This window comes from Panthera pardus, unplaced genomic scaffold (assembly GCF_024362965.1).
Source record: "Panthera pardus isolate Hobbes unplaced genomic scaffold, ASM2436296v1 HiC_scaffold_13, whole genome shotgun sequence".
In the NCBI taxonomy this organism is placed as follows: Eukaryota; Metazoa; Chordata; class Mammalia; order Carnivora; family Felidae; genus Panthera; species Panthera pardus.
This window is the reverse complement of record NW_026526688.1, coordinates 188,485,456-188,501,158: the sequence shown is the minus strand read 5'-3', so window position 1 is coordinate 188,501,158 and position 15,703 is coordinate 188,485,456. Positions and strand designations below refer to the sequence as shown.

General features: G+C 38.2%; 1 protein-coding gene across 3 annotated transcripts in view; it reads right to left on the bottom strand.

Moving 5' to 3' along the window:
* Positions 1–15,703, bottom strand: part of KCNIP4 (potassium voltage-gated channel interacting protein 4) — a 537,043-nt gene that overhangs the window by 9,418 nt on the left and 511,922 nt on the right. The gene's annotated exons all lie outside the window — the stretch shown is intronic.

Sequence of the window (15,703 nt, the reverse complement as noted above, 5' to 3'; positions counted from 1 at the left end):
TTTTTGTTTTTTCCAAATTGTTCTTTCATATTTCTTAGTCATAGTTATTTCTAGGTATTTTAATCTTTCTGTTGCTGTTATAAGTGAGGTATTTTATTCTAGTACAGATTCTAAATTAGATTTGTTTGTACATATGACAGCTATTGATTTCTGTATAATAATTGTTTATGCTGCCAACCAACTTAGTGTTTCTATTGTATATGATAGTTTTTCAATTAATTCTCCTGGGTTTTTCATGGGTACAATCATATTAGCGGCAAATGGAATTAACTTTACCTCTTCTTTCTAATTTTTACATTTTTAATTACCTCCTTTTTTCTAACTGTATTGAACAATATATCTGGAATAATATTATATAACAACAGTAATAGCCATCCTTATTTTGTTACTCAATTTCATAAGACTATTTCTAGTGTTTTCTCCTTTAAGCATGTTACTGGCTTAGTCATGCCAAGGAGGTAGACAATTCCCATTTTATTAAAAAAAATTATCAAGAATAACCATTGACTTTCTTGCAAACCTGGAAAAGTTGATCTTCAACTTCCTATGGAATTGCAAAGGGCCCCAGGTAGCCAAAACAATGTGGAAAAGGATAAAGTTACAGAGCTCAAACTCCAATTTCAGAACTCACTACAAATCTACAGTACAGTGTAGCACTGGTGTAGCATGTGTGTATATATATATATATATATATATATATATATATATACATATACGTATATATATATATATATATGTATACATATGTATACATATATATATATGTATGAGAATATATCCATATATAATTGAGAATCTGGAAATAAGCACCTATGGCCATTGATTTTCAACAAGGGTGCCAGGACCAAGCTGTGGGGCAAGAATAGTGTCTTCAACAATTGATGCTGTGTGAACCAGCATACTGTACTCTATTTCACATCTTTATTCAGGGTACAAATTTAAAGTGAGAAAATAAAAGAGAACTCAGGAGAAAGCCACAAAGAATTGCAATATTCAGCAGGCAGAGAGAAGAGAAGCTGTCAAGGGATCTGGAAAGTAAGCTAAATAAAACTGCTGAAGAAGTATGAGAGGTTAAGTGAAGAATGCATTTTCCTTGGAAAGGATGGTTAATCATGATACTATGATGCTGCTGGCAATGAAAAGTGTTCACTGGATCAGCAGCATGGAGGTCACTAATGACCGATGGGAGAACTTTCTGTTGGAATAGAGGAAGCAAACAATGATGGAGATTGTGTGTAGAAAACTCACAACTCTTGGGTGGCCGTGACAATAGAGGGACAAGGGCTAGTATAAATGAACAGGAGTATGGGATCACAGGACAGATTTTGGAAGGTGAGCATTTTGATTACTGGAGGGAAGTATTTATGAAGAGAAAATTCCTAAAGATGTGTGTGAGGGAGAGGGGGGAGCATGAGAAATGGACTGATCCTTCTGAGAAGAGGGGAGAGATCCAAGTGCAGGTAGAGGGTCCGAGCTCTGGAGGGAGGAGGTACATTTCTTCAGTTGACATGGAAGAAGGAGAACAGCCTGTGGATGCCAGCAGCTGATAAGGGCAGGAAGATGGGTAGTGAGTCCCCACATGACAGCTTTAGTGGATGTCATCTGCTTGGGATTGAATGACATGGCAGAAAGGGTTGGATTTCCTCAGATCAGCTGTTTGAGGAAAGGAGGAGGCAGCCACGCTACTAGACAATAAGGTGACTCGTGCAAACTCCAAGAAGGTGGACATTGCTCAGGACACTTCCTTGCTATCTCCTGGAAAGTTGTAATTTATATAGACCTGTAATATACAACACACTATAGTTAAGAGGTAATGTGAAATACACAACTTGCAAGCTATAAGATTTGGCATTTGGGAAGGTACAAAATAGTCACTGCCAAGCATGAGAAGGTAGGCTCATCAGAGAGAGATTGCTGGACAGGTTTAAAAGGCCAGATGAGGTTGATGGTTGTCAATACAAATCTTACCTGTTGTTTCAAATCACAAAGTAATAGTTATATGCCCTTAGTTGAAAAGGGGGCTGGATACAAGGTCTTGGAAAACATGCTTAAAGCATTGTTCTCAAAATTTAGTTTGCTACAAAATCACCTGGAGGGCTTGCTAAAACACAGATTGCTGGGCCCCACCCTCTGTTTTTCTGATTTATTGGGGTGCAAGAATATATATTTCTTTAAAAAATTTTTTTTAAATGTTTATATTCATTTTTGAGAGACAGAGAAAGACAGAGTGCTAGCAGGCGAGGGGCAGAGAGAGAGAGAGGGAGACACAGAATCTGAAGCAGGCTTCAGGCTCCAGGCTGTCAGCACAGAGTCAGATGCGGGGCTTTAACCCATGAACCGTGAGATCATGACCTGAGCGCAAGTCGGGCGCTTAACTAAGCCACCCAAGCGCCCCAAGAATATATATTCCTAACAAACTCCAAGGGGTGCTGATCCTGCTGGTCCAGGAACCACACTTTGAGAACCACTGGCCTACAGAAATCAGTGGCATTGGCCCTATCACCAAACAGAGCAGACCAGAGCAACAGTGAAAGCACTTTTAAGGTCACATGTGGACTTCTGTTGTTTGTGTTCCTGGTAAGACCCTAATTTCCATTTGGTGCCCCATCCAATTCCGCATTAGTACTCTCCACCTCCGGCTCTAGTGATGGAGCTATGACCTGGGCAGAGTCAGAAGGCACAGATGAGCCCTTTGGTCAAGGCAGTGCGATCTGTGGGTGGCAGGCAAATGAACCCGGTCCACATCTGCTCGACATGAACAAGCCTGGAGCCAAGGAGCTGTTGGCATCTTCTTGTGATGACAAGAGAGTGCACCCTCAGTTGTAGCCAGCCCTATCTCTGGATTCTTTGTTTCTTTGAGCCAAAAAAGTCATCATATTGTTTTTGCTAGTGTGTGATTTTCTATTATTTGTCAACAAAAATATCCTGATTCATAGGCTGACACCTGATTTACATCTTCTTTTTAAGTACTGTGTATCCCCAAACTACTTACATTGAAAGATGGCTGTGGACCTTGAGCACTTTTCTACCATGTTGCAAGAGAATATCAATAGTCATTTCAAACAAGAATGATTCCTTATTTGTGGCAAAGGAAAATGAGAAACTCAATGAGTCTTAATGTGGGTTTTGCTCCATGCTTTTCTGAATGGTAATTGAAATCTGCCGAGCAGGAGTCACAAGGCGTAAAAAAAAAAACAACTCTCAGAGTACTTTGCATAATTACCTTTTATCTGTGAAAGACGGTTGCATCTGTTCCCTAATGCAGGAAAATGATACTGAATTCTGTTTTCCATTCTTTTAGGATCAAAGCAAAAGAAGGAAGAAGGGCATAAAGATTTGACTTCATAATATCCCAGTCTTGTTCAGTAGTAAGCTTTTAGGTATCTATCCAATTTTTGCTTAGTACATTAATTTTTTACTATGACAGGGACACTAGTGTTCCTCTGTTGGAGGAGGTCATCAAAGGATGCAAACACCAGTTGACCCACGAGCTGGCCTGGGCAATCCGAGGCTCTCACCCCTCCCCTGTCCTTGTGATAGATGGTCTGTCCACCATTTCTGGACAAGGAACCACTTCAAGTATGCAGCCTTGAGAAGGTAAGATCTTATTGAGACCATCTGGACTGTATATGTGACTGAATCCAATTAAGGTCTCCATAAAAATTGTTGAGATTCTGGTGGGCAGTACAGAGATTTACTTGTCTTGTGTTTGCCCAAGATAAGCCTCACAGGTAAGTTCCTTGCTTATCACACCTGCCACCTACCATTCTAGGGTGGCCTGCCTCTTTCCTCAGTCTCTCCTTGTTCTCTGAGTACGGGGGGCCGGTTTGGAATTTCACCAGAGGAACTACTGAGGTTGCAAACCAACATCCTGCCCCTCCTGCCTGGTGCCCAAAGAGCATCATGGCTTATAATCATGCATGTGGGGGTATTTGCAACAAACAGTCCTGTTTATAGCTGGGAAAACAACATTAAATGACGTACGACAGGTTTAAAATGTTAACTAGTCAGTGACAGATCCAATATGGAAATCATACATGTCTTTGGTATATTTCCTATTTTATGCTTGCTTTTATATTTTCATGAAAATTTTAAAGGTTATTTATTTTCTATAGTATAACCTCTCTTGATTGGGGTTAAACTTCCACAGTAGTTGAGCTACTTTTTAAAATATTAAAAGGAACAAAATTTCAAGTATTACATAAAGTTTGTGTTTGTTTGGAACTAATAAAAGGTATCGATATGTCTAAAAAATAACAAGTAAATTTTCCAAGATTTGTGGTCTGATTTTATCTCACAGAAGGGATAATCCACTTACCTTGTTTGATATACAATATTGTGTATTTAGGTAATTTAATATTTTCAAAGGTGATGATAGACACATTCAATTAAGTTAGAAGAAAGTTCTTTGGTATGGTCTCATTAAAGGCCATTAACACATTTTTAACCAAAAATAATAAATATAAATATATAACAAATGTATACATAAATATAAGGCCTGATTTGTGTAACAAATTACAGAAAACTGTTCTGAAGAAAATTGTGATCACCACATAATCCTATCACCTATTCAAAATGAACATTTCCATTTTTTGATGCACCCCTTAGCAGATATGGTCATATGGTGTGTTTATAATTCTGTATGCCTCACTTAAAATTACAAGGGTTTTCCCACATCACTGAAAATTCATTGTGACATCATTTAAATAGCTACATATTAGATGGAACCATATGAAATTGCTGATAATTTTTGTTGTATTTTTCAAGAATAATAATTTCATATGGTTTAATCTAATAATACTATTACAGTGGCTTTTGAACATTTTGGACCCCAAATCACAATAATTGTATTTTAAATGGCAACCTAGTACACACACACACACACACACACACACACCAGAAAGTAATTATTTCCATTTCTCTTCTATTAATTTTTTAAATGCTCATGATATTAATCTCTAAATTAATTTTACCACCTACTGATGATTGCAATCTGGAGTTTGAAACACTGCTTTGTCATATGGATATGTTGTAATTCACTTACCCATACTTTCTATTGTTGGCTATGTAAATTAATTAATTTTTTTCTGTATTATAAATGATGCTATGTAAGCATTGTTCTGTAACTATTTCCCATCATTCTCACGTATTTCCTTAGGAAAGGAGTAGAAGTCCTGGGTCCTGGGAACACTGAAATTCAATAGTAATAATGACTACAGTTTATTGATGTGTACGGGATATTATGTTAGGAAATTTCTGTGCATTATTTCATGTCAGCCTCATGCAACCATAGGGAGTAGGTATTGTCTTTAAATTAGAGACAGAGACTCAGAGAAAACAAGTGACCGAGCCAAGGCATACAGCCAGTGAGCAGGGAGCTGAAAATCAAACCCAGAACTCTGACTCAATGCCCAGGCCTCATTTGGACTAGAACTGAAGCAACAGGCTGTGTTTATACAGAACAGTATGATATAAACATATGTCATATCTCTTGGTACTATATGATAGAATTGTGGGGTGATGTGAAATATTGAGGAGGGCACCTTTTGGGATGAGCGCTGGGTGTTGTATGGAAACCAATTCGACAATAAATTTCATGAAAAAAAAAAAAAAGTAGTGACTCATACGGATTGCAATTCAATTGCTTACTAATAACATTTGTAGAACATTTGGAGGTGCCAGGAATTCATAATTCTTGCTATAAAATTGCTGCATAAATGAATTGGAAAATAGCCTCAGCTTCTTTTTTAAAACAAGTGTGTCAGGATACAAATACATGTGTGTGACTATGAGCGGCTCTAAGAAGATCAGCTAAGAAGCCCAAGAGTGACATGTCCAGGAGTCCAGAAGCCCAAGAGTGACTGAAACAGACTGAGAGAGGTCAATTCTCAGAGACTGACTAGATGTCAACTGGGGTCACCAACATTAACTGACTGTTCTTTTTAGATGAGAAGAGATTTCTGGAGCTTCCATAGTGGTTGGAGCGTTAAATTTAGAGGTAAATTCAGGACTGGGGCAGGAAAGATGTAAGATGAGCCCAGAGCATCTCGTAGTGCCAGAAAATAAGGACTTGATGGAAGAAACAAGAAAGAAAAACAATCACAATGATGGGAGTATGTCGAAGGGACACAGGAGTCAACTGAAAAAGCTCCCAGTTGCCAAACTGTAACAACTTGAGCAAGAAAGTAAATAGGGTTACACTGGATTATAACTCAAAATCCAAAATAAATATCCAAGATACAAAATAAATATTCCATATTGGTATAAGTGACTTATTGAATAATTTCATAAAAGGAGAAGAAGAGATAAATATCTCATGAAGAATTCCAAGTAAATTATGTAGAAATTCTATCCTCAAGGAAGTGGAGCATAACCCCCCATCCTAAAATATGGGCTGTGCGTAATAACTTTCTTCCAGAGTATGGCTTGGAAAGAGGGAAAAAAGAGTAACTTTAGGGTTGCCTGGGTGGCTCAGTTGGTTTAATGTCTGACTTGACTTCAGCTCAGGTCTTCCCTGCATCTGGCTCCAAGCTGATAGGGAGCAGCCTGCATGGGATTCTCTCCCTTTCCCTTTGCCCCTCCCCTCCCTCAAAATAAATAAATAAACTTAAAAAAGAAAGAGTAACTTTACAGTAGGGAATGACCAGCCCTACTTCAACCAGGTGGTCAAGGTGGAAGTCAACAGCCATAACTCATGTCGATACCAGGCACTCTTGCTTTTACGTGATAAAGTATGGCACTTTACTTCTGTGGACTTTTTGCCCAGAACAGACATCCCCAGTCTAATTATGAGAAAAAACATCAAGGAAATCTGATACTCTACAAAACACCTGACGCATAGTCCTCAAAACTGTCAAGATGATCAAAAACAAGAACTGTCTGAGGAACTGTCACATCCAAGAGAAGCCTAAGGAGACATAGTGGCTAAATGTAATATGGTATTCTACATAGGATAGTGGAACAAGAAAAGGGCATTAGGTAAAAACTACAGTCATCTGAAGAAAGCATGGACTTTAGTTAATAATGCATCAATATTAGATAATTGTAGCAAGTATACCATTTTAATGTATGACACTAATGATAGGGGAAACTGGGTGTGAGGTATATGAGAACTCTCTGTACTTTCTTTGCAATTTTTCTGTAAATGTAAACTGGTCTAAAATAAGAAAGTTTATTTAAAGACAGACCTCTAGTCTGTCAGATAGAGATATTTATTGTATGCATTTATTGTATGCATTTCTTGCCTGTCTTATAAGCATCTTCTGTTACCCCAGGTTTCATTAAACATTATAGCCTGTGCTATGAGGGGTTTAAGGGACACGCCCTTGGGGCCCACAGGGAGTGGTAAGCAAATACATGAAGAGCTGGGTACCCCATAGAAAGCCTAGGCAAGACTAAAGGGAAAGAGCAGGCCAGAATGATGGGTGACCAGCAAAAGTTAGGACACATGCAGCCTGGTCACATTCCCTGGGAATCAACAAAAAGGTTGCCGAGGTCAAAGGTGCCCAGGTCAAAGGTATGGGTGGACCCTCATAATGAGAATGGTTGGATTTTTTTTTTTTATTACTGTGCAATATCGATGTTTATTTTAATCCTTTATATCTCGTAACTTGCATTCTTCCAAGTGCCTGCAAGGTAGACACTACAGAATGAAGGTAAAGGCTCACTGTTATTATCCAGTAACAAAGATTATTGATAAAACCTGTTTATCTTCTGCCTTCTTATTCTTGTCCAAATGTACTATCTCTGTGATAGTCACATGCTTGTCTTAGCCACTTCAGTACACACAAAGATAGTATTCACTGTCAGTCATGTCATCTTTAAATATAAAGAAAAATACCATTGATTGATTGATTGATTGATTTAAATAATTTATTGTCAAGTTAGCTAACATACAGTGTATACAGTGTAGTCTGGCTTTGGGAATAGATTCCCGTGATTCATCCCTTACATACACCCAGTGCTCATCCCAACAAGTGCCCTCTTCAGTGCCCATCACCCATTTTTCCTGCCCCTCCCCCATCAACCCTCAGTTTGTTCTCTGTATTTAAGAGTCTCTTATGGTTTGCCTCCCTGTCTGTAACTCATTTTTCTTTCCTTTCCTCTATGGTCTTCTGTTAAGTTTCTCAAATTCCACATATGGGTGAAAACATATGATATCTGTCTTTGTCTGACTGACTCATTTCATTTAGCAGAAGACCATCCAGTTCCATCCACATTGTTGCCAATGTCAAGATTGCATTCTTTTGTGAAGAAATGGGCAGAAGACACGAATAGACACTTTTCCAAAGAAGACATCTAGATGGCTAACAGACACATGAAAAGATGCTCAATATCGCTCATCATCAGGGAAATACAAATCAAAACCACACTGAGATACTACCTCACACTGGTCTGAGTGGCTAAAATTAACAACTCAGGAAAAAACAGATGTTAGCGAGGATATGGAGAAAGGGGAACACTCTTGCACTGTTGGTGGAAATGCAAACTAGTGCAGCCATTATGGAAAATAGTGTGAAGGTTTTTCAAAACATTAAAAATAAAATTACCGTAGTACCCAGCAATGGCACTACTAGGAATTTATCCAAAAGATACAAGATTGATGATTTATAGGGTACATGTCCCCCAATGTTTATAGAAGCGCTGTCAACAATAGCCAAGTTGTGGAAAGAGCCCAAATGCCCATCAACCGATGAATGGATAAAGAAGATGTGGTGTGTACACACACACACACACACACACACTGGAATGCTACTTGGCAATGAAAAAGAACAGTTGGATTCTATGAAAATGGGAGAGTATAAGCACCATGAGGACAAAAATTCATGTCTTCTGTTCATTGTTGTGTCTCCAGCACCCTGAAGAGTGTTTGGCACATAGTAATGCTCAATAAATATTTGTTAAATGAATAGATGAAATGAGAAAACTTCTGAAGCCACCTTTCCCTCCCCTTCTAATAGCTCCCTGGAATGGGCAATAGACAAGAACAGAATTATGTGTACAGGTTGTGCAAGTGTGTGTGTATGTGTTGAGAGATGAAGGATAAAACCTTAATGTGATGAAATCAGAATAATATACCTCTTGGTAACACTGCCTACATAATTCTCACTGACATCTGACATCTCAAAAGAGCCTAGCTATTTAATTTTGACAAAATGACTCATCCCAGAATGAAAGTTTTCCTATAACCATAAATGATATATTGGGAAAAAGATTTTTTTCTCATCGCTGTGAATGACAAAGAGATTACTTTTTAGGTTTATAATGTCTACGGAAGGTGTCACTAACATTTTATTCAGTATGAATTGGATTGTCAGTGAATGATATTTTCTTGAAGCTTTGAACTGTGTCTCTGATGTCAAATCATCAGCCACCTGCAGGAAGCTATTCCAGAATTGTTCCAAAGGAAACATATCGTTTAACCCAGCCTCAATAATTCAAGTAAACTTGCCATTTGGGACATGCTCAGAGGATTGCATTGCCCTGATGGTGATAATGTTCGATAGAAGGTAATTATTGAAATGGTGGTAAAGACTCAGGGTTGATTGTGTAGTCAACAATTGTGTCAGTAATCAATGATTTTTGTGAATGGGGTGGATTGACTGGTAATTGTAAAAGTTGGTGATAATATTCAGTAATCAGATGATAAAATGAGACCTTAGATGTCATCCAGCAGACATTCTGGCTCAGTACCTCAAGAGAAGGTAGTCTATTATAATTGTTAAGAATGGGGGTTGGAGAACTATGGCGCAGGAGGTCAAATAGGCTTACCACCTGATTTTGTAAATAAAGTTTTATTGGAACATAGCTATGCCCATTTACGTAGGACTTTTCTATGTCTGCTTTTGTGCTACAACAGCAGACTTGAGTAAATACAATAGAGACTGTATGGCCTGCAAAGCCAAAGTATTTACTATCTGGCCCTCTACAAAGGGCCTGATCCCTGGTTGAAACCATAGGTTTTAGAGACTTAGGCAGATCTGCGGTCCAATCTAGGTCCTGCCATTTAGGAACTGAATGAATTTGGACAAGTCACTTAACGTCTTTGAGTTTGGGGTTTCTCATCTCTACCATGTGGTCAGTAATGCTGGCCCTTTATTTTTCACCTGCAATTCATCTCCTCCCTCCAAAATTTTTTTTTATAAACTAAAAAAGAAAAATAATTATTGTAAAGACAGGAGGGAGGTGGTAAATTTTGGTGCCAAAATTCATTTGGTGACAAAACTTGAAGTGAACTGACATAAAACTATTTCTAATCTATTTCTAATTATCTACCTATGATCGAAAAATCTATGTACCTATCACCTAATCAGTCTATATCATATTAAGCAGAGGACACTAACAGATATATCAGTACTTCCAAATCTCAGTGGCTTAGCACCTTATCATCTCGCTTGTCACTCACACACGGTGAAATAAAGAGGAGAGGGGGCTCTGTTCCATGCAGTCATTCTGAGAACTGAGCTCCTTCCCCTTTGTTGCAAAGCCAACTGAAATATGTGACCTCATAGTCCCCACAGATGGGAAAGGAGGAAGGCGATGTGGTCACTTCCACCCATATCCCATTGATAAAATCTCAGTCATGGCTCCACCTACTTGCAGGACAGCCTGGGATTATGGCCTACTGGTGTGATAGAAGCACATGGACATTGGTCATCAGTAGCAGTCTCTGCTATGTTTATCATTTATCATAGTTTCGCTGCACAAACATTACACGTTTGATTATAACACCCTGCAGACCCTGCTGGAGACATTAAATAATATGGAACAGTATATGCCTGGCATTACCTGACTAAATCTGAAAGGCTCCGAATGATAAAACTCAGCTGGCTTTGAGGATTTCAGATGACGGACTGGAGATCTACATGACACCTCTCTGCTAGGACAGCATAGTCGCTAAGAGATGCATTCTGGGACCAGACTGCCTTGATTTTGAATCCTGGCTCTCCTACTTTCTAGCTGTGTGACCTTGGGCAGGCTGCTTAACTTCTCTGTTCATCCCTTTCCTCATATGCTAAAAAAGGAGATAATAATACCTATGAAAATGAAGTTAGTATATGTAACACAGCCAGCACAGTTGCCTGACTTATATAAGCTCAAATGAGTTCTAAGCAAGAGTCAGTTATTATTACTATATGCAGCTATTATTATTGTTAATGCCGTTTTTAAATAGCATAGTAACTGACACACGGTAAGTGCTTATCATATAATTAGTTGTGGAACGATCTTTCGTAGCATCATGGAAAGAACAACCGTCTACCTTTGACTGAATATTTGATTGAATATGTTCAATGACATGATTATTGTTTAACAAGATGACCAGTGTAATTATTAATTAATTGGCTTTGTTAGAAAAATTTCCTGTGTAATAACTGCTATGGCTAACATCTAATAATTATAGAGCATGAATTTGGTGCCAGGCACTAAGCCAAGCCCTTTACTGACATTATTACTTTTTCATGTTCATACTCCCCTATAAAGTAGCTTTGCTTGCTGATATTTGACAGAGATGAACACTAAGGCCTACAGAGTTTATTTTACTTATTTATTTATTTTAAAAATATTTATTTATCTTGAAAGAGAGAGAGAGAGAGAGAGAGAGCACAAGTGGGGAAGGGGTAGAGAAAGAGGGAGACAGAGAATCCCAGCTGCACGCTGTCAGCACAGAGCCTGATGAGGGGCTCAAACTCACAAACCTTGAGACCATGACCTGAGCTGAAGCCGAGAGTTGGACACGTAACCAACTGAGCCACCCAGGTGCCCCAAGGCCCAGAGAGTTTAAACACTCAGCCTGGGATCTCACAGCCACTGAATGGCAAAAAGAGGATTGGACCAATTCACAGCTAGGTCCAGATGCTATCCCCTTCCCACATCTTATTCACTCTGTCCTTTGGGTTTAAGCAAATTCAGTAGAAAACTTCTTTTCTCTTTATTACAGAATCAAAATGGTCTCTGCTATGCCTCCCAGAATGCCACTGCTACTCAAAATACATTCATAGCTGAATCATTTCTGTGGTCTAGAGACTTTCCAGGCAGCTGATCAATTGAAGAAAAATAATTACAATAGCCTGGTGTTAAATTTGATTTTGGTTTAACATTTATTAATTCAGCCATTAGTTTGTTTTTAAAGGAAAAGACATATTACCAACACACTTATAATATATATTCATTACAACTAATTTCCAAATTATAATCAACATTCATCACAATTACCAGCATTTTACATAAATATTATAATAGCAATGTTGTGCACAGTCCCATATCATTAACACCAGACTCAATTTACATGTGAAATTGGATACAACATGCTATAGGTAATTGATTGTACCTTTCTGATATGTAAGTAACTTTGAGTAATGAAATCGTTAGTATTTTTTGCCCTACTCAGTTTTTGCAAACCCATTTTGATTTCATTAGGTGAGTGGGAGCCATTGCCTTCTATATTCTCGCTAAACTAAGGCTGCACCAGAATGAATCTTGTTGGTGAAGTGTCGCAAATGCTAACATGAGATTATCATGGGGTGATCCTAAGCTGCCATCCATGGAAGAAATGTTACAGATGCTGTCCTTGACATTGTCACATGTCTCCCACATGCTCAGCTACTGCTGTCTTCTACTCTTCTCTTGGTTGTGATATTTCTTGGTTAAGTTACAATAGATGACATGTTGAGTTTCCTGGCCCAGGGTCTTCATTCTCGGTGCACTCAGTTTAGCACAAGTACCTAGTATATTTGAGGAGGCACTTTGCTCCCCTGAGAACTCTGCCCCTGGCTCCATTGACTGAGCGCTATCTCTGAAGGCAGTGCTTTCTTCTTTCATCCTGATTCCACAAAGTCCCTGCTCCCAGATAGCTGGCGATGCCCACATTGACTTTCCCCCTTCTAAACATGACAGATTTTGTTGAAATGTAAGTCTACCAATTTTATTTTGGTATCTCTTGAACTCATCTCTTCCTTATCTCCAATGCCTTAATTGTAGTTTGGGCTTACATCAGCTCCAGCCAGGATTCTTGGATTATAGAGCTGTTAAGTGAACTTCTTATTTCTGGAAACATAGCCCTGATCCTGTAACTTCGCTGCTGAAAATTTCTCAAGGACTCCTCACCTCCCACAAGAGAATCCAGCCTCCTTAGCCTCCTGCCTCTGCCTCCTCATCCAGTTTTCCTTTTTGGGCCTTTTCCTTTGTATTCTAACTTCTAGGTGATTTACAGTTGCTTCCCCTTCATTCCCAGGCCTCTGTCTCTGCCTCTGCCTTACTCCCTTCTTCTTCCCATTCTGAGCCCTTATTCTATTAACCAGCTTGTGCTTGTCCTTTACACCTGATTCATCAAGTCCACAGGCAGGCTTCCTTGACACAGCCTTATCAGTACCTTTCCTTGTTGATTTCATTCATCACCTGCTTTCCTTTAACATGGCACTCACTGAAATTTCTGCTCATATGTAAGATGCACCGCCCTCTACTCCCCAAAAGTGTACCACTCCCAATTACCTTGTTTCTGTTATATATGGTAATGATTTTGCATCCAATTCCAATGTAGGTGTGTGTGCGTGTGTGTGTGTGTGTGTGTGTGTGTGTAATTTCTCCATACCACCAAACAATTCTTTAACACCAGCTGCGTGTCCTACTACTTAACTCAATTCTGACCCTTTCTACCTGGAGATATAGCCAGATCCCACAGGTTAAGGGCTCAGTCCTACAAGACTGACCTCCCCCCAGTTCAGATGCTAAATGCAAGTCCAGGTGTCATCTGTGCTTCTGACTGATGGTGTTTGGAAAAGATAAACCAAACTGACAAACTCACAGCCAGGTTAAGAAAAAAAGAGAAAGACTCAATACAAAAAATCAGAAATGAAAGGGGAAACATTACAACTAATGCTACAGAAATGAAAAGAATCATAAGAGACTACTATGAACAGTAGACTGGATGGCCTAGAAAAAAATGGATAAGCTCCTAGAAACATACAACTTGCCAAGACTGAATCATAAGAAATAGAAAGCCTGAACAGACCTATAACAAGGAGATTGATCAGTAATCAAAAATCTCTCAACAAAGAAAAACCCAGGACCAGATGGCTAAACTGGTCAATTCTGCCAGACACTTAAAGAACTAATACCAATCCTTTTCAAACTTTCCAAAAAATTGAAGAGGAAGGAATATTTCCAAACTCATTTATGTGGCCAGCAGTACCCTGGAACCAAAACTGGACAAAGACATCACAAGAAAAGAAAACTACAGGCCAATATTCTTGATAAATATACATGCAAAATCATCAACAAATTCTAGCAAACTGAATCTAACAGTATATTAAAAGGATCATACAACATGTCCAAATAATATTTATCCCTTGGATGGAAAGATGGTTCAACATATAAAAGTCAGTTAATGTGATATAACACAGTAACGGAATAAAAAGGAAAATCACATGATCATCTCAATAGATGCAGAAAAAGCATCTGACAAATTTTAACCCTCTTTCATCATAAAAAGAAAAAAAAAAAACCTCTCAATGAACCAGGAATAGAAGGAAAGTATCTCCACATAATAAATAAATGTATGACAAGCCCAGAGCTAACATAACGCTCAATGATGAAAAACTGAAAGCTTTCCTCCTGAGATCAGGAGCAAAGGAAGGATGTCCAATACTGACACTTCTATTCAGTATAGTATTGGAAGCCCTAGCCACAGAAATTAGGCAAGAAAAAGAAATCGGATGACTTGATATTATATAAAGAAAATCCTAAAGATCACACTAAAAAACTTTTAGAACTAATAAATTCAGTAAAGTTGCAAGATACAAAATCACATACAAAAATAAGTTGTGTTTCTATACACCTACAACTTCTCAGGAGGAAATTAGGAACAATCTCATTTATAATAGCATCGAAAAGAATCAAAAAGAATATAATAAAAAATAGGAAATAATAGAATAGGCTTAATTTTGTGAAAATATTCATACTACCCAAAGTTATATGCAGATTCAATGCAACGCTATCAAAATACCAAGTGGTACTTTTTACAGAAATAGAAATAAACAATTCATATGGGACCACAAAAGACCATAAATATCCAAATCAATACTAAGAAAGAACAGGGCTGGAGGCATCACAATTCCTGATTTCAAAGTATGTTACAAAGTTATACTAATGAAAACAGTATGGTACTGGCACAGAGACAGACATATAGACCAAGGAACAGAATAGGAAGCTTAGAAATACATCCATGGATACACAGTCAACGGATAATTGACAGGGTGTGAAGAATATACAATGGGGAAAGGAAAGCATAGTTTCTTCAACAAATAGTATTAGAAAAACTGAATATCCACACTGAAAAAAATGAAATTCCATCCTTACCCAATCCTATACACAATTATCAATTCAAAATGGACTGAGGACTTAAACATAAGACCTGAAACCATAAAACCCATAGAAGTAATAAACACAGTGGAAAGACTTCATGATATTGGTCTTGGCAATGATTTCATGACTATGATTCTAAAAGCACAGGCAAAAAAGTAAATAAACAAGTGGTATGACATCAAACTAAAAGCTTCTGAGCCTCAAAGGAAACAATCAATGGACTGAAAAAGCGACATACACAATGAGAGAAAATATTTGGAAACCATGTATCTGATAAAGGGTTATCTCCAAAATATATAAGAATCTATTCCTTCATCTCAGTAGTAAGCATCTAACAACCCAG